Here is a 21,002-nt window from a genome sequence, read left to right on the forward strand (position 1 = left end):
TGACCACTGGAAATGAATTGAAGTCACTCATCTGATCATTATCAATACTCATTGGAAACTGTTCCTCAGTTAAGAGTTACACAGTCCCACGTATTTATAATGTCTTTTTTTTTTTTTTTTTTTTTTTTGAGACAAAGTCTCTCTCTTGTCCTCCAGGCTGGAGTGCAATGGCACAATCTCAGCTTACTGCAACCTCCGCCTCCCAGGTTCAAGTGATTCTCCTGCCTCAGCCCCCTGAGTAGCTGGAATACAGGCACCTGCTACCACGCCCGGCTGGTTTTGGTATTTTTAGTAGAGACAGGGTTTCACCATGTTGACCAGGCTGGTCTCGAACACCTGACCTCAGGTGATCCTCCCACTTCAGCCTCCTAAAGTGCTAGGATTACAGGTGTGAGCCACCACGCCAAGTCACATTTACAATTTTAAAAATAACTCAACAACTGTAATTTTTCACTCATAAATAATATGCTTGATATTACTTTAAAATGTACAAACAGAAAATCCAAGGCTTTTCTACATTAAAAACTTTTATATGTTGTAGCATCTCACAAATATGTGTATGTATAATTAAATAATATGAATGAATATATAAATATGATTAATCAGAATAATTCCACATACCCACTAATAAAACAGCTTAAGGAGTAAGGATTCCCTTACATATTGTTTGATTATAGCAAGAGGAGGAGTTCATAAAATAATTGAAAGTGAGATATTTTTGGTGGCCTTCACTCTATGCTATTCTTGTTTTAATATCCAGAACACCTCACATATTCAGATTTTTTCAGACACTTGCATGGGTCATAAGTGTACCTACTCAGTCGTCCATTAATTCACTAAATATCTATGTGTGATAAACATAGTCCCTGCATTTAAATAACTTACTGTTTCAGAGAGACAGAGAAACAAATGTTAATGATATGGCTTGACAACTGGCTTAGTGAAGATATATGCAGATGCTATAATGAGAACAGAAGATGAAGGAAACTCTATTTTGCCTAATAGATATAAGAAATAGATAACGTAGCTAAAAGTTGTAGAACAACTAGAAAGTATTGACATGGACAAGGCAGAATGCTCCAATCCATGAACAATTATGTAAAAGATGGATGTGTTCAGAGAGTTAAATGTGCTTTAGCTTTATTAGGTTGGAAAGTGGAAAGAATAAAACACAGGGAGTTAAGGTCCAGGAAAGGAAGAATACTTTTAAAATAAAAATTAGATACCTTAATTTACAAAACTGTTGATGATAAAAAGATGTAACGTTGCTTGTTGTGAGTTGAATTGTGCTTTCAAAAAACATATGTTAAAGTTCTAACCCCTGGTAGTTATAAATGTGTCCTTATTTGAAAATAGAGTCTTTGCAGATACAATCAGGCTAAAATGAGATTAGGATTTAGGTGGGACCCTAACTCCAATGACTGGTGTCTTAAAAAAATGAAATAAAATAAAAATTAGACATACAGGAAGACACACATAGAGGGAAGAAGGCCCTGGAGATGGAGATGGAGGCAAAAATTGAAGTTAAAGTGCCACAAACCAAGGGACGCTTGGAGTTACTAAAAGCAAGAAAAGACAAAGAAAGATTCTCATAGAGCCTTCAGAGAGACTGTGGCCTGGCCATATTTTACTTTTTGGCTTCTGACCTCCAGGAACTGTAAGAGAATAAATTGCTGCTGTTTTATGCCACCTCATTTGTGACACTTTCTTATGGCCAGCCCTAGGAAACTAATATACTGCTAAAGTGCATTCAATTTTTAAAGGTCACAAAATATAGAAAAAGCTTCATCACAGAAATTGCTTCTCAAGTATTAATTTACATGTTATGGCACTTGGGTCAATGCTGTTAATCTTACCTGTATTCACTAGGGTTCTCCAGAGAAGCTGAACCAATAGAATATATAAAAATGAACATGTATGCAGGATTTATTAATATTACGGGAATTGTCTTATGTAATTATGGAAACTAAGAAGTCCTACAATATGCTTCCTGCAAGCTGGATAACCTGGAAAGCTGGGGCATAACTCATCCCCAGTCTGAAGAATGGCAGGGTTTGGGGCTACTGGTGTTAAGTCTCAGCGTTCGAAGATCCATGAACCAGAAGTTCTGATATCTGATGGCAGGAGAAGATGCATGTCTCAGTTCAAGAAGAGAGACAGAATTCAACCTTCTTCCACTTTGTGGTCTATTAGGCCACTCAACCAGTTGGATGATGCCTGCCCACGCTGGAGAGGGGAGATTTCTTTGCTCAGTCTACTCATTCAAATGTTAATCACTTTCTGTGCCTTGCTTATTTTACCTACTGTAATATCCTCCACGCCCATCCGTGTTTCAGTCAATGACAGTATTTCATTCTTTTTTATAGATAAACAGTATTTCATTGTGTATATATGCCGCATTTTCTTCATTCATTCATCTATTGATGGACATGTAGGTTGATTTTATATCTTGGCTATTGTAAATAGTATTGCAAGAAACATGGGAATGCAGATACATCTTTGACATACTGATTTTCTTTCCTTTGGATGTATACCAAGAAGTGGGATTGCTAGACCATATGGTAGTTCTATTTTTAGCTTTTGGAGAAACCTCCATACTGTTTTCCATAATGGCTATACTAATTAACATTCCCACCAACAGTGTATAAGAATTCCCTTTTCTCCATGTCCTCACCAACATTTGCTATTTTTTTTTTTTTTTGTCTTTTTGATAATTGTCACTCTAACTGGGGTGAGACATAGTAAGTACTACATGTTCTCACTTATATATGAAAGCTTAAAAAGTTGATCCTGTAGCAGTAGAGAGTAGAATAGTGGTTCCTAGAGTCTGGGTAGGGCATGGGGAAGGGAAAAATAGTGAAAAATTGGTTAATGGATACAAAATTACAAGACAGGAGAAATGAGTTCTAGTGCTCTATAACAGTATAGTTAACAGTAATTTATTTTATATTTTCAAATAGCTAGAAGAGAGGTGATACAGTTTGGCTATGTCCCAACCCAAATCTTATCCTGAACTGTAGTTCCCATAATCCCCACGTCATGGGAGGGACCTGGTAGAAGGTAATTGAATTATGGAGTTGGTTACCTCCATGTTGTTCTCATGATAGTGAGTAAGTTCTCATGAGATCTGATGGTTTTATAAGGGGCTTTTCCCCCTTTGCTCGGCTTATTCTGTCTCCTGCCACCCTGTGAAGAGGTGCCTTCCACCATGATAGTAAGTTTCCTGAGTCCTCCCCAGCCATGCAGAACAGTGAGTCAATTAAACCTCTTTCCTTTATAAATTACCCAGTCTTGGGTATTTCTTCATAGAACCATGAGAACAGACTAATACAAGATTCTGAATGTTCCCAACATAAAGAAATAATCAGTGTTCAAGGTGGTAGATATGGTAATTACCCTTATTTGATCGTTACACATCGTATACATGCATCAAAATATCACTCTGTACTCCATAAATATGTTCAGTTATTATATGTTAATTAAAAATAATATTTTTATAAGTGAGATAGCTACATTTTTAATGCTAACTTTCCCCAGAAACACCCTCACAGACACACTCAGAAATAATGTTTTACCAGCTATCTGTGTATCATTTAACCCAGTCAAGTTGACAGATAAAATAAGCATCACACCACCTCAAATTCTACTATGTAAGTAAGTGCAATTTATATAGATTCATAATTTGACTACCTCTTATTCATTAATTTAACACCCAACTGGTATGACTCATTGGATTCTGAGAATGGCACTATACCTAGTTAGAAAGTAACTACCAGCCAGGCGTGGTGGCTTACCCCTGTAATTCCAGCACTTTGGGAGGCCGAGGCGGGTGAATCACGAGGTCAGGAGATGGAGACCATCCTGGCTAACACAGTGAAACCCCATCTCTACTAAAAATGCAAAACATTAGCCGGATGTGGTGGCACGTGCCTGTAGTCCCAGCTACTTGAGAGGCTGAGGCAGGAGAATCACTTGAACCTGGGAGGTGGAGGTTGTAGCGAGCCAAGACTACACCACTGCCCTCCAGCCTGGGCAACAGATTGAGACTCCGTCAAAAAAAAAAAAAAAAAAGAAGAAGAAAAGAAAGAAAAAGGAAGTAACTACCAAGTGGTTGTGCAGTCAATACTTGAATGCCTCAAATGATTATAAACTGATTACCTTCAACGACAGTCTATTCTACTCTTGGATAGTTTTGACAGAATTTTTTTATGTTGAGCTGAAATTGCATTTCCTGTTTCCTGTCATCCCTACCTTTGTTTCCTGTTCTATACCATGAGGTACACAAAAGAGTTTGAATCATACTTTAACAGAATAACCCAGAAACCCTGATTCCTGCCCAGTCCTCTCAAAGTCTGTTTGCATTTTACAGACTCAACACCCTCACATCCTTCCAGCATGACTCATGTGGCATGGTTTCAGTTTACTGCACTGTTTCCCTTGCTGCTCTCAACTTGTTTACATTAGCTATGTGCACTGGCATTTCAGCTACACGTCTTTTTGCTCCTAGTCATCAGAGTGTTGGGTTCTGTTCTCCTGTGACATCACTGCATGACTAGCTTGCCCAAGTAAAACAAGGTTTAATTAAATCTTAATGTTGCACCCAGCTCTTTACAGAACTAACTGTTATTTTCACTTCCTTGTGCTATTAGCAGAATACATAATGAGAGTGTATGGAGCACAGAATCAGCCCCACTTATAACGAGTAGCATTTTGTCACTTACTCATGGTCTATTTGCACTAAGCTTACTTTTCGGCTCACCACAGGTCTCAATTTTCCCCCACAGACAGATCAACTTTTATTTGTGGTAGTATTTGTTCTTTTTGAGTTACTAAGGTGGCATCATAAAAACATTAAAATATATTAATATGTCTTTGAAAAGAAGCTATTTAATATATTTAGTGCAGAAAGTTTTAGGAATTACCTCCCCTCATGCTGCTATTATCTGGTTACCTTTTTCACATTTATGAATTGTCTAAATGGAAACCACTAGTCTCTGAGCCCTCCAAATGCAAATAACTCATAAAATATTCTGTATTTAAACTGATAATCACTTCTCTTTCAATTTTAAATTATGACAGAAGTGATTATCAAAGTTATTCTCTGGGGGAAAATTACAAAGTGATACCACCCAAGTGCTTGTGAGATTACTAATTTTTCAACCAGCTCATAAATCCTCAGGAAATGTACAATACCTCAATTATTAAATATTAATCCAGAAAGACTTATTCCAGTGGTTGACTATTCTTGCTTGCCTTAGAGAAGTCCCAGAAGTAGTATGATGACGTGGATTAAAATATGCATGCAACTTGTCAACAACTTTAGTTGTCTCCAATAGCTAAAGGCAAATATGAAAAAAATCACACAATGTGTGGCAGTATTATACTGTACCGTTGAACTGATAATGATGTGAATATGTTCTTTTAGGCAATTCATCTCTTAATTTCTTTTTACTTCAGGTGATAGTAATGATGTGGTCTCTTTATTTTGAAATAAAAACCAGAGAGCCTAGCAGTCTTCCTAGACACAAGACTTGTAATTCTCATGTTAAAATAAATAAGGATAAAGTGACTACATAGATTTAACTTGACTTTAGATAAAAATATTGCAGCACAGAATATTGAACTGTCTTTCCAACCCTTCACAGGCCAAGGAAGACTAGAATATCAAGTTTGGGTATAAATGTTCTCATTTTTGTTCTTACTATGCAAAGCAAATTCTTTTAAAATATGTATAAAAATATTTCACTTTTAGTAATGTCTGTCTACAAACCCTGCCACTGTCTGTGTTACATATTTGTTAACATGTATAAAGATCATGACATTATTTTTACATAATGATTAATTCCTTTCTTTAAAAATATTTCAAGCAAATTCACAATTAGAATTTGGAAGCATAAATGAAATTTTTTTCTTGATATTCTAAAGGATGTAAAGTTTTTATTGGTCAACATAAAAGTAATTAACTTTATTGTTTTTGTTACTAATTTTTGTAGTAGTTCTAGAGTCAGTGTAGAGTGTAGTGAAGTCAGTTTTATGAATTCTGCTTGAGATACTTTTTGTTGGTGTTTAATAGACTAAAAATTTAGAAAATGTTCAGGCAGAAGAGAAGTTATAAAAGACTCATCACCAACACCTGGCCCAGTGCATAGCTAATTCATAGTAAATGTTTATTAAGGGAATGACTGACTGATAGACTGACAGATGGACTGACTGACTGACTAAATCAGTGACTATGAAAACATGTTCACACACTGAACTCAAATCCAAGATTATTTTGAAACTCCATAGCTTTTAATGAATATCGCTTCTCAGCCTTTTGGCTAAGAGCAAGTGTAATTAACATCAACTTCTTTCTGATAGCAGATAATAATAGAGGCCCTTTTCTTGGTCATTCATTTTCTACAAGCGAACAGTAAGGCTCAATGAATTTGAAATAGATATGAAACCCTGAGATTTCCTATTTAGATCTTCCTGTTTATTAATGAAAAAAAATAGCCTCTCTATGTAAGCAAGACATCTCACGTGACTCCAAAGGGCATGTATTCTCCAAAAGCAGCCTCTGTTGAAAGCCCTGTCATTGGAAATGGCAGATTTCTGCATGGCACCTCATAGAAGTCAACAGGAGACTTACATTTCTTTCTCTGCCATAGAGAGAGGCTCCTGTTAGCGATAAGGATGCACCTCAACTCTCAGACATAGACCACCTCAACTAACCACATTCAGCATTAAAATTTCCCAGTAGCAGTCCTACACTTGAATCTTTTCTTGTGGTATTTTTCACTTTTAACCCACAAGCAAATCCTATTAAGATTTCTTCCAAAACATATTTCAAAACCGATCTACATTTCTGTAGATCGATCTCCATTTCCACAGCTATGTTTGCAATCTTTATCACTCTTTTCTAGATTTCTGAAATATTCCTGAACTTTCCTCTCTGCACTCAATCTTACCTTTACAATCCATTTTCTACACACTGGTTATTATCATCTTTAAAAAACTCATATCAATGGCTCTCTCCACTTATATCTTAGAAGATTCCATTGCAATGAGAATGAAGGAGCTGCAAGTTCCTGCATTGTTTGATTTCTGTCTAGCTCTCTGATTTCAATTTCTAGCAATGTCTTTATCATACTCCAGAAGCAATGGTTTTTTTGTTTGTCCTTGTACAGGTTAAGTATTGCAAACTGATCTAAGCTTCTTTGGCCCTGCACAACACACAGCAATCTTTTTTTGTTGTTGTTTGTTTTTTTGTTTCCTTTTTTTTTTTTTTTTTTTGAGAATGAGTCTTGTCTGGAGTGCAGTGGCGTGATCTTGGCTCACTACAACCTCCACCTCCTGGATTCAAGCAATTCTCTGCCTCAGCCTCCTCAGTAGCTGGGATTACAGGCGCCTGCCAACATGCCCAGCTAATTTTTGTATTTTTAGTAGAGACAGGGTTTCACCATCTTGTCTAGGCTGGTCTTGAACTTCTGACGTAGTGATCCACCCGCCTCATCCTCCCAAAGTGCTGGGATTACAAGCCTGAGCCACTGTGGCCGGCCAGACTTATTTTTGGTAAATAATAATCGCAAAGAAGCCTGAGCCCTCTGGGTGAGTGTTAGCTATGCCCTCAGTACTAGGTTATACTAAAGTAAGTCATTGACTTAATTTTGGTAAACACAAAGTTGTATTAGACAAACATGCTTTCATTAGTGAGCAAGCAAGCAACAGTTTTTAAAACGTATTCTAAGTGCAACAAAATTCCACCTCTCTCTTTTTTTTTTTTTTTTTTTTTTTTTTTTTTTTTTTTTTTTTTTTTTTTTTTTTTTTTTAGGTTTTCAAAATACCACCTTTCAGCAGACAGCATTCCAAACTTATGGTTGGATCAATCAGTGTTCTTCTCACCCATGACTAGGCAGAGAACCAGTTACAGATCAAGCTTTGGGTGTCATCCCTAACTTAAAGATACTTGCCTCTGGCCTCACTAGATTCTTAAATGGTCTTAATCTGATTGTGAGTAGTATCTCAAATATGTTTGTCAATCCATATATGTTGAACACCATTAGTTTCACCAATAAAGACTATTTATTTTATCATCCCAATCATTGACACATTTATTTGCTGGAAAATGACAGTTTCTGATATTAGCTATGATCATTGGCTGCCTGATGTTGATTAAAAATGAAAAAAATAAGTATTAGTAGCTATCTTTCAAACATGACTTTTTTATATAATCCTAGCAAATATGGTTTCTTTTTTTTTTTCTTTTGAGACAGGGCCTTGCTCTGTTGCCCAGGCTGCAGAGGAGTGGCACCATCAAAGCTTACTGCAGCCTCTATCTTCTGGGCTCTAACGACCCTCCCCACTCAGCCTCCCAAGTAACTTGGACTATAGGCATGTGCCACCAAACCTGGCTATTTTCCCTTTTTTAGAGATGGGGTCTCACTATATTGCCCAGGCTGATCTTGAACTCCTGGCTCAAGCTACCCTCTTGCTTTGGCCTACCAAAGTGCTGAGGTTACAGGCATGAGATATCATGCCTGGCCTGGATTCTTAATTTAGATAAGTGACCCTTCCTTTCCTGGAGTCAAAGCAAAAGCAGCTGAAACTTATAAAATAATACTGAAGTAGTTTCTAATAATTGAAGACATTTTAACATTAAGGTCACTTCAGAAATTTTGCACTGTTGTTGGCTTTGTTAGGAAATGGCGTGAATATGTTTCCTAAGGCTTTTCACATGTCTGGCTCTTTCTTGTTCTTCAGGTTTAAGCTCAAATTGCACCTTTCAACTAGTCCTTCCATTGCCAATCTATTTGTAGAAGAGAAATAATACTAATAAAGTAATAATGGTAACTACAACTATACTAATAGTAATTTTGAGCATTTCTATTTGCTAAGCACTGGGCTAATCTTTGTGTATTTATTTATTTATTTATCTATTTATTTATTTAATTTATTTTTAAGGCAGAATCTCTCTCTGTCACCCAGGCTGGAGTGCAGTGCCGCAATCTCGGCTCACTGCAAGCTCCGCCTCCCAGGTCACGCCATTCTCCTGCCTCAGCCTCCCGAGTAGCTGGGACTACAGGCACCTGCCACCACGCCTGGCTAATTTTTTGTATTTTTAGTAGAGATGGGGTTTCACCGTGTTCACCAGGATGGTCTCGATTTCCTGACCTCATGATCCGCCCGCCTCAGCCTCCCAAAGTGCTGGGATTACAGGCGTGAGCCACCGCGCCCGGCCTATCTTTGTATATTTATTAACTGATTTAGTCCTCAAAATAAGCCTATGATGTGGAATATTTAGCTTCAATTTACAGCAGAGGAACCTGAGGTACAAGATCTTGCCAACACAACATAATAGAGAAATGGCAGAGCTGGGATTTGAATGCCCAATCCAAAGCTTATGCTCTTCAGTTAAGCAACCCTATCTGATCCCATCCTAGTCATTATCACATCACCCTGTTTATTTGTCAATAATTTTTACCCTAATCTGTAAATATTTGTATTTACTTAATTGTTCTGTCTCATTTATCAAGAAATGTTTCTCAAGAATTGTTCTTTCTCATGCTTTCAAGAAAATATAGATATCTTGAGAGCCGGGACCTTACCTAGCCTATTCATTACTCTGTCACTGGATCTAATACTATCCCTGGTGCATAGTCAGTGCTCAGTTTATTGTTTTTCACAAGTAAGTGAGGGTAGTAGAACTCAGATACAGCACTGCTAGTTCTAATTTTCATTGCCTATTTCATTTTGCCATAAGATTTAGAATTGCTAAACTTCTATGACATTCTCCGCTACCTGTGTCTTGCACCTGATGTCGTATGAATTCAAGTGTGGATTTACTAAGTCTTCTTTTGACATCTGACAAAAAACTGCTCACCTTTATGGAAAAAACCACACCTTTCATCCATTCTCTGTGCTATTGCCACAGCAATACTTTTAGAATCAAGCTTACTTAAAATCCATCAGAACTTCTGCATCTGCATAATTTTAAGGATCATGTTCAAACTCCTTATGACATATGACATAGCTCATTAATTAGTCTGCCTAATCATGGATGTCAATTTGTTACATTCACACTTCTATGTAAGCATGTGTACCTACACACTAAACACACACACATAAACACACACAAACACATACTTGCCACCTATCACACTAATCATTCTGAATTTCTTGTTCATTGAAGGGAAGATGTCAGGCTCTTTTACAGGATCTTCTCTCTGACTAGTGAGATCTTCTATACTTCCTTAATTAACTAATGCCTACTTGGTTTTAAAGCCTAATTTCTTCAGAAAGTTGTCCTTGATTCTCCTCAGTCTTATCTAGGTACCTCCAATAGCACCTAATACATACATTGTTTAATCCTAGAATATGTCATATTATTCTATAATTGTTTATATATATTACTACCTCATTCAATAGAGGGTGGGTTCCTTGAAGTAGGATCTGTGTTGCTTTTAAGCACTGTGTTCTTTCCAGAATAGGTGCTCTAGAAATATTTGATGAAAAAATCCATAGGAGAAAAAAAGGAATAACTCTAATTCTAAAGCATGAGAATAATCTGTGGCAAACTGTCCTTCAGAGGTATGTTCACTTGCTAGCTGCATTTTATAACGTTAGTGGATAGGGCCAACATTATTCCCTGGTGATGTCAATATGGCCCCTTCATCAGTCTGAAAAATCCGCTGGCAATGAAAATACATGGAGTCTGGAAACTGTTTATGAAACTATGAAGGTGAGTCAATAGACTCTGTTCCAACTTGGCAAGAAGAGATGTTGTCCTAAACATCTAAAGCGCCATAATTCACATTGAGCTGCACATTAATTTAAATGTTAATGTAAATTTAAAACATGTTGTATTGATTTGGAACTATTTTTATATGAATATTGCATAACTGAGCTTCCAACAGCAGAGTCCAAATGGACATTCCTTCACATTAAATTATTATAATTAAGAAAACAAGTGACCTTTCCCCTTTTGTGTCATGTAAAATCATTTGTTTTAGTTACAACATTTAGCTATGAGAAGCTATGAGAACTTCTGCCTTTGAGTGCAATTGCTTTAGGCTGTTCTGAGCAAAAAGATTCATTTCCAAGCCTATTATTTTAGGGTATTGAACATTTAATTTAAAATATGTGTAGAGATTTGTGTCTTTCCCATTTCATTGGTGAGTAAAATAAAGTTACCATGACAATCCTGGTTAATTTAGTCTCTTTTGTTAGTACTTCAGTCATAATCTCTTTTTATTGAGGTTTATATTTCCAAAGGAAAATACAATTTACAGAGGATATTCCATTATATTAGTCCCACAGAAAATAAATTATAATGATGGTGAGGATGCTGACAATACCTGGATATCTATATATATGCTTACTCTGGGACAGACCCTGATGCAAAGTATCCTATAGAAAGTTCTTCATTAAATCCCAAAGCAGCATAAAAGGGATGGACCTCTCACTATCCTGTTTCATAAATTAGGATAGTGACCCATAGGAAGATTAAGCCACTTTTCTAAAGTTCTGCAACCAGGAAGTGGGGCTGCTGACCTTAGGTTGGTCTGACTCCAAGGTCTTCTGTAACCTGTGCTCCCTAAGTCTTAAAGTGCACAATGTGACTGACACATTGAAGCCTAGAGAAGTGAATTTCTTGGCCAGGCACAGTGGCTCACGTCTGTAATCCTTGCACTTTGGAAGGCTGAGGCAGGTGTATCACCTGAGGTCAGGAGTTTGAGACCAGCCTGGACAACATGGCAAAACCCCATCTCTACTAAAATTACAAAAATTAGCCAGGCATGGTGGCACATGCCTGTAATCCCGGTTACCCAGGAGGCTGAGGCAGGAGAATCCCTTGAACCCAGGAGGCGGAGGTTGCAGTGAGCCGAGATTGCCTCACTGCACTCCAGCCTGAGTGACAGAGTAAGACTCTGTCTCAAAAAAAAAAAAAAAAAAAAGTGAATTTCTTTTTTAAAACATGCAATTGAATAATCAATGCTACCATTGAGAAGCTGGGTAGATGAATGAAATCCTAAAACCTGGGGTGGAGCAAGATGGCCGAATAGGAACAGGTCCAGTCTCCAACTCCCAGCGCGAGTGACACAGAAGACAGGTGATTGCTGCATCTTCAACTGAGGTACTGCGGTCATCTCACTAGGGAGTGCTAGACAATCGGTGCTGGTCAGTTGCTGCAGCCTGACCAGCGAGAGCTGAAGCAGGGCGAGGCATCGCCTCACCTGGGAAGCGCAAGGGGGAAGGGTATCCCTTTTCCTAGCCAGGGGAACTGAGACACACAACAACTGGAACATCGGGTAACTCCCACCCCAATACCGCGCTCTAAGCAAACGGGCACACCAGAAGAATATATCCCTCACCTGGACAGGAGGGTCCCACGCCCACGGAGCCTCCCTCATTGTTAACACAGCGGTCTGCGGGGATCTAACCGCGAGGCAGCAGCGAGGCTGGGGGAGGGGAGCCCGCCATTGCTGAGGCTTAAGTAGTTAAACAAAGCTGCTGGGAAGCTCGAACTGGGTGGAGCTCACAGCAGCTCAAGGAAACCTGCCTGTCTCTATAGACTCCACCTCTGGGCGCAGGGCTCAGCTGAAAAAACAACAGGGGAAGCAACAGAGGCCTGAGCAGACGCGAACGACACTGTCTGACAGCTTTGAAGAGAGCAGTGGATCTCCCAACACGGAGGTTGAGATCTGAGAACGGACAGACTGCCTGCTCAAGTGGGTCACTGACCCCTGAGTAGCCTCACTGGGAGACATCCCCCACTAGGGGCAGTCTGACACCCCACACCTCACAGGGTGGAGTACACCCCTGAGAGGAAGCTTCCAAAGTAAGAATCAGACAGGTACACTCGCTGTTCAGCAATATTCTATCTTCGGCAACCTCTGCTGCTGATACCCAGGCAAACAGGGTCTGGAGTGGACCTCAAGCAATCTCCAACAGACCTATAGCTGAGGGTCCTGACTGTCAGAAGGAAAACTATCAAACAGGAAGGACACCTATACCAAAACCCCATCAGTATGTCACCATCATCAAAGACCAGAGACAGATAAAACCACAAAGATGGGGAAAAAGCAGGGCAGAAAAGCTGGAAATTCAAAAAATAAGAGCGCATCTCCCCCTGCAAAGGAGCGCAGCCCATTGCCAGCAACGGATCGAAGCTGGTCAGAGAATGACTTTGACGAGATGAGAGAAGAAGGCTTCAGTCCATCAAACTTCTCAGAGCTAAAGGAGGAATTACGTACCCAGCGCAAAGAAACTAAAAATCTTGAAAAAAGAGTGGAAGAATTGACAGCTAGACTAATTAATGCAGAGAAGGTCATAAACGAAATGACAGAGATGAAAACCATGACACGAGAAATACGTGACAAATGCACAAGCTTCAGTAACCGACTCGATCAACTGGAAGAAAGAGTATCAGCGATTGAGGATCAAATGAATGAAATGAAGCGAGAAGAGAAACCAAAAGAAAAAAGAAGAAAAAGAAATGAACAAAGCCTACAAGAAGTATGGGATTATGTAAAAAGACCAAATTACGTCTGATTGGGGTGCCTGAAAGTGAGGGGGAAAATGGAACCAAGTTGGAAAACACTCTTCAGGATATCATCCAGGAGAACTTCCCCAATCTAGTAGGGCAGGCCAACATTCAAATTCAGGAAATACAGAGAACCCCACAAAGATACTCCTCGAGAAGAGCAACTCCAAGACACATAATTGCCAGATTCACCAAAGTTGAAATGAAGGAAAAAATCTTAAGGGCAGCCAGAGAGAAAGGTCGGGTTACCCACAAAGGGAAGCCCATCAGACTAACAGCAGATCTCTCGGCAGAAACTCTACAAGCCAGAAGAGAGTGGGGGCCAATCTTCAACGTTCTTAAAGAAAAGAATTTTAAACCCAGAATTTCATATCCAGCCAAACTAAGTTTCATAAGTGAAGGAGAAATAAAATCCTTTACAGATAAGCAAATGCTTAGAGATTTTGTCACCACCAGGCCTGCCTTACAAGAGACCCTGAAGGAAGCCCTAAACATGGAAAGGAACAACCGGTACCAGCCATTGCAAAAACATGCCAAAATGTAAAGACCATCGAGGCTAGGAAGAAACTGCATCAACTAACGAGCAAAATAACCAGTTAATATCATAATGGCAGGATCAAGTTCACACATAACAATATTAACCTTAAATGTTAATGGACTAAATGCTCCAATTAAAAGACACAGACTGGCAAACTGGATAAAGAGTCAAGACCCATCAGTCTGCTGTATTCAGGAGACCCATCTCACATGCAGAGACATACATAGGCTCAAAATAAAGGGATGGAGGAAGATCTACCAAGCAAATGGAGAACAAAAAAAGCAGGGGTTGCAATCCCAGTCTCTGATAAAACAGACTTTAAACCATCAAAGATCAAAAGAGACAAAGAAGGCCATTACATAATGGTAAAGGGATCAATTCAACAGGAAGAGCTAACTCTCCTAAATATATATGCACCCAATACAGGAGCACCCAGATTCATAAAACAAGTCCTTAGAGACTTACAAAGAGACTTGGACTCCCATACAATAATAATGGGAGACTTCAACACTCCACTGTCAACATTAGACAGATCAACGAGACAGAAAGTTAACAAGGATATCCAGGAATTGAACTCATCTCTGCACCAAGCGGACCTAATAGACATCTATAGAACTCTCCACCCCAGATCAACAGAATATACATTCTTCTCAGCACCACATCACACTTATTCCAAAATTGACCACATAATTGGAAGTAAAGCACTCCTCAGCAAATGTAAAAGAACAGAAATTATAACAAACTGTCTCTCAGACCACAGTGCAATCAAACTAGAACTCAGGACTAAGAAACTCAATCAAAACCGCTCAACTACATGGAAACTGAACAACCTGCTCCTGAATGACTACTGGGTACATAATGAAATGAAGGCAGAAATAAAGATGTTCTTTGAAACCAATGAGAACAAAGATACAACATACCAGAATCTCTGGGACACATTTAAAGCAGTGTGTAGAGGGAAATTTATAGCACTAAATGCCCACAAGAGAAAGCAGGAAAGATCTAAAATTGACACTCTAACATCACAATTAAAAGAACTAGAGAGGCAAGAGCAAATACATTCAAAAGCTAGCAGAAGGCAAGAAATAACGAAGATCAGAGCAGAACTGAAGGAGATAGAGACACAAAAAACCCTCCAAAAAATCGATGAATCCAGGAGTTGGTTTTTTGAAAAGATCAACAGAATTGACAGACCGCTAGCAAGACTAATAAAGAAGAAAAGAGAGAGGAATCAAATAGATGCAATAAAAAATGATAAAGGGGATATCACCACCGACCCCACAGAAACACAAACTACCATCAGAGAATACTATAAACACCTCTACGCAAATCAACTAGAAAATCTAGAAGAAATGGATAATTTCCTGGACACTTACACTCTCCCAAGGCTAAACCAGGAAGAAGTTGAATCCCTGAATAGACCAATAGCAGGCTCTGAAATTGAGGCAACAATTAATAGCCTACCCACCAAAAAAAGTCCAGGACCAGATGGATTCACAGCTGAATTCTACCAGAGGTACAAGTTGGAGCTGGTACCATTCCTTCTGAAACTATTCCAATCAATAGAAAAAGAGGGAATCCTCCCTAACTCATTTTATGAGGCCAACATCATCCTGATACCAAAGCCTGGCAGAGACACAACAAAAAAAGAGAATTTTAGACCAATATCCCTGATGAACATCGATGCAAAAATCCTCAATAAAATACTAGCAAACCGGATTCAGCAGCACATCAAAAAGCTTATCCACCATGATCAAGTGGGCTTCATCCCTGGGATGCAAGGCTGGTTCAACATTCGCAAATCAATAAACATAATCCAGCATATAAACAGAACCAAAGTCAAGAACCACATGATTATCTCAATAGATGCAGAAAAGGCTTTTGACAAACTTCAACAGCCCTTCATGCTAAAAACGCTCAATAAATTCGGTATTGATGGAACGTACCTCAAAATAATAAGAGCTATTTATGACAAACCCACAGCTAATATCATACTGAATGGGCAAAAACTGGAAAAATTCCCTTTGAAAACTGGTACAAGACAGGGATGCCCTCTCTCACCACTCCTATTCAACATAGTGTTGGAAGTTCTGGCTAGGGCAATCAGGCAAGAGAAAGAAATCAAGGGTATTCAGTTAGGAAAAGAAGAAGTCAAATTGTCCCTGTTTGCAGATGACATGATTGTATATTTAGAAAACCCCATCATCTCAGCCCAAAATCTCCTTAAGCTGATAAGCAACTTCAGCAAAGTCTCAGGATACAAAATTAATGTGCAAAAATCACAAGCATTCTTATACACCAGTAACAGACAAGCAGAGAGCCAAGTCAGGAATGAACTTCCATTCACAATTGCTTCAAAGAGAATAAAATACCTAGGAATCCAACTTACAAGGGATGTAAAGGACCTCTTCAAGGAGAACTACAAACCACTGCTCAGTGAAATAAAAGAGGACACAAACAAATGGAAGAACATACCATGCTCATGGATAGGAAGAATCAATATCGTGAAAATGGCCATACTGCCCAAGGTTATTTATAGATTCAATGCCATCCCCATCAAGCTACCAATGAGTTTCTTCACAGAACTGGAAAAAACTGCTTTAAAGTTCATATGGAACCAAAAAAGAGCCCGCATTGCCAAGACAATCCTAAGTCAAAAGGACAAAGCTGGAGGCGTCACGCTACCTGACTTCAAACTATACTACAAGGCTACAGTAACCAAAACAGCATGGTACTGGTACCAAAACAGAGATATAGATCAATGGAACAGAACAGAGTCCTCAGAAATAATACCACACATCTACAGCCATCTGATCTTTGACAAACCTGAGAGAAACAAGAAATGGGGAAAGGATTCCCTATTTAATAAATGGTGCTGGGAAAATTGGCTAGCCATAAGTAGAAAGCTGAAACTGGATCCTTTCCTTACTCCTTATACGAAGATTAATTCAAGATGAATTAGAGACTTAAATGTTAGACCTAATACCATAAAAACCCTGGAAGAAAATCTAGGTAGTACCATTCAGGACATAGGCATGGGCAAGGACTTCATGTCTAAAACACCAAAAGCAATGGCAGCAAAAGCCATAATTGACAAATGGGATCTAATTAAACTAAAGAGCTTCTGTACAGCAAAAGAAACTACCATCAGAGTGAACAGGCAACCTACAGAATGGGAGAACATTTTTGCAATCTACTCATCTGACAAAGGGCTAATATCCAGAATCTACAAAGAACTCAAACAAATATACAAGAAAAAAACAAACAACCCCATCCAAAAGTGGGGAAAGGATATGAACAGACATTTCTCAAAAGAAGACATTCATACAGCCAACAGACACATGAAAAAATGCTCATCATCACTCGCCATCAGAGAAATGCAAATCAAAACCACAATGAGATGCCATCTCACACCAGCTAGAATGGCAATCATTAAAAAATCAGGAAACAACAGGTGTTGGAAAGGATGTGGAGAAATAGGAACACTTTTACACTGTTGGTGGGATTGTAAACTAGTTCAACCATTATGGAAAACAGTATGGCAATTCCTCAAGGATCTAGAACTAGATGTACCATATGACCCAGCCATCCCACTACTGGGTATATACCCAAAGGATTACAAATTATTCTACTACAAAGACACATGCACACGTATGTTTATTGTGGCACTATTCACAATAGCAAAGACTTGGAATCAACCCAAATGTCCATCTGTGACAGACTGGATTAAGAAAATGTGGCACATATACACCATGGAATACTATGCAGCCATAAAAAAGGATGAGTTTGCGTCCTTTGTAGGGACATGGATGCAGCTGGAAACCATCATTCTTAGCAAACTATCACAAGAACAGAAAACCAAACACCGCATGTTCTCACTCATAGGTGGGAACTGAACAATGAGATCACTTGGACTCGGGAAGGGGAACATCACACACCGGGGCCTATCATGGGGAGGGGGGAGGGGGGAGGGATTGCATTGGGGAGTTATACATGATATAAATGATGAATTGATGGGTGCTGACGAGTAGATGGGTGCAGCACACCAACATGGCACAAATATACATATGTAACAAACCTGCACGTTATGCACATGTACCCTAGAACTTAAAGTATAATAAAAAATAAAAATAAAAATAAAAAAAAAAGAAATCCTAAAACCTGCTTTCTAGTTCATGAACACATTGTATCTTATTCCCTTCACCTGTGCAGTATAATATTTAGTGAATCGATTGGTGAGTCCCTTCCAGCCCCACATTTAATGAAGCTGTATGATATGATTCACTTTGTTCTAACCAACAAACGCCCTGCCTTGTTCTCATCACAACCACCTGTTGTAGTACTGCTTATCTGATGCTATATCCCTGCAAGCAGCCCTACCACGCTCAGTTCTCTGTACTAAATCCCGATATGAACACATTTATTTGAAACTTGTTAAATACCAAGTAGAAAACTCAGAAGAAGGAGGAGGCATCATTTTGTTCCCCTGAACATATAATTGAAATGGAGTGCAAAAATCAGATTCCTGAGAAATTAGACAAGGCATTCAGGTATGAAAAGATCAGTATCAACTGATGCATTCAGAGGCTAAGATACAACAGGTCTGATAGAATCTGCTTCAGTTGAATATATACTGGCCCAGAAGTAGCCATCAACTTTTGTAGTGCCAGGATACATAGCACAGTTCATAGTAAGAAAACATATAGGCTTGGGGATTAAACAGACTTGCCAGTTCTGCCACTTATCTCTTTCTGGGTTAAACTAAGTTGTTTAAGTGAGTTGAACATCCTTACCTCTCTTTCTTAATCTGTAAAATGAGAATTATAATCCAAATTTTTATAGAGTAGTTATGAAGCTTAATTTGTAAAGTAATGTAGAGAGATTAGCCCAGTACATTAGAAGTATAATGCAAGCTTAGTTTCTTTTATTCTAATAATAGTAGCAAACAAGTCTGATATGCCAGTTTTAAAATTATCTTTGCAAGTAGTAATTTCATCTATCACTCAACCCTTTAGTTTTAGGAAATGTATTGTTTTTGCAAGACAACAACATATGAACACCAATTAAATATGAATATTTCTACCAAAAATACCTTTTTTTTTTTCCTTGGAAGATATGTGAGGGGAAGAAAATCATCATATCATGCTAAATTCTGTAAGCTTGCCCAGTCCCTTCAGAATTTCAAGTTCTCCTTAACATCAGGATACTTGAAGGTTGGACAACTGACCTACTGGTCATTAGGCTCCAAAGGGTTATTAATCTTCTGAGTTAAAAATAAAATTGTACCAAACTCCATCAGGTAGATAATTAATTTTTTTTCAAGTAATACACGAATCTCAAATTCACTGACTACAACTACCTTAGTATCACTTACCTACAAATAACTCATGCTCGAGAGAGAGAAGCTAACAATTGGTATATATAAGTGTATAAAAATTCAGGCTTTATTTAGGCATGAGAGTTTTGCTTCCACAAAATCTTCTTGATCATCCTACCCATATCAAAACATACCCTTAGAAGGAAAATTATCGTAGAATTTGAAAGATGGAAGGGTCCTTGGTGGCAATTTTGTACAAAGCTTTTCATTTTACATGTGGAGCAGTTAAGACTCAGTAAGTTTTGGATTCTTGCCCAAAATTATCTGGCTAATTATGGCAGGGTTATGAATTGAATCCAGTTCTAATTCTCAATACAATGTCTATATTTACTTATTTTCTGTGATGCTATATCAAACTGAGAAATTTGTAAATTACAATGTATATTTTCTAGTTTTTTCATGTCAGTTTCAACTATTAGAGTTGAAATAAACTGCTAATTATCTGTATTGTTTTTAGCTCATGGCCAGAGGGAAGAAGTAAGAGCAGGAAGTCTTTTAAATTTATGTAAAATAAGCTATTTATAGATACAAATCTTTTCCAGTGAAATTCATATGACATCTTTCAATAAAATGCAATGAACATTAACAAAGAAATGAAAGACTAATAAATCTAGAGTTGGATAAACTAAATCAAATAGATATGTACTGATATATTTATGTATTGTATATATATAACACATATACATATATACATGTACGTATTTGCTATAGTTTACCCATGTCTTGATTTGTTAGTCATGTAACATACACGTGTGAAAGACATTCTGTGATTTTAAATTATTACATTATATTGAGGGAATGTAACAGGCAGGGATGTCTAATACTATTTGTTTTCACTTGTATAGCATGATTGTAAAATATGATATTTATGTTATCTTCCTCCAGGTATAAAGAAGTATCTGCAGAAATCCAGAGCACTTATTAAACTTCTTTGAGTTTTCCCAGGAAGATCAATACCTGTTGGAGAAATTTTACTAAGGTAAGTTCCAAATACCACTAATCTATTCTTTACAGGCTTGCATTCTAGCTGCTCTAGTTAAGAACAAAGTGAGGTTCACTAAGTCAAGAAAATAGACAAATAGAAAACCATGCATCGCTTTTATTAATGATGCAGTTAATGCTTGGGGATAACATTTCAGTGAGTATGACAAAAATGAAATTCCTAATATTTAACTACAGCATTAGATAGATTTATCCATCCAGGCCCAAGAACCAGGCATCGCTTTTATTAATGATGCAGTTAATGCTTGGGGATAACAATTCAGTGAGTGTGGCAAAAATGAACTTCCTAACATTTAACTACAACATTAGATAGATTTACCCATACAGGCCCAAGAAGTGCTTGGCAACTGCAGGCTCTCCCAATATGGCAGGCTGCCCTATGAAATTTCTAGTGTGGAGTAGCAGACCTGAGCGTATCTTCTTTCACGTAGCCCACTGTAAAGATGAAGGGGAAGAGAATGTGATTGACAAAATCTTGCTTTGAAGTTCACCAATCAAATAAGCAATTCTACCGACCAAGAAGAAGGGAGAGAAAGGGGGATAAAGAGAGGCCAGAAGAG

At 38.2% G+C, this 21,002-nt stretch overlaps 1 protein-coding gene across 2 annotated transcripts in view; it reads left to right on the plus strand.

The window, feature by feature from the left end:
- Positions 1 to 21,002, plus strand: part of LRRC4C (leucine rich repeat containing 4C) — a 1,344,784-nt gene that overhangs the window by 1,115,151 nt on the left and 208,631 nt on the right. For both annotated transcript variants that reach the window (XM_030918791.1, XM_030918790.1), the window contains one exon: positions 20,326 to 20,419. The gene's annotated coding sequence lies outside the window, so the exon portion shown is untranslated. The remainder of the gene's footprint in view (positions 1 to 20,325; positions 20,420 to 21,002) is intronic.

The sequence above is a fragment of the Rhinopithecus roxellana genome, chromosome 15 (genome assembly GCF_007565055.1).
Source record: "Rhinopithecus roxellana isolate Shanxi Qingling chromosome 15, ASM756505v1, whole genome shotgun sequence".
NCBI classification, from domain to species: Eukaryota; Metazoa; Chordata; class Mammalia; order Primates; family Cercopithecidae; genus Rhinopithecus; species Rhinopithecus roxellana.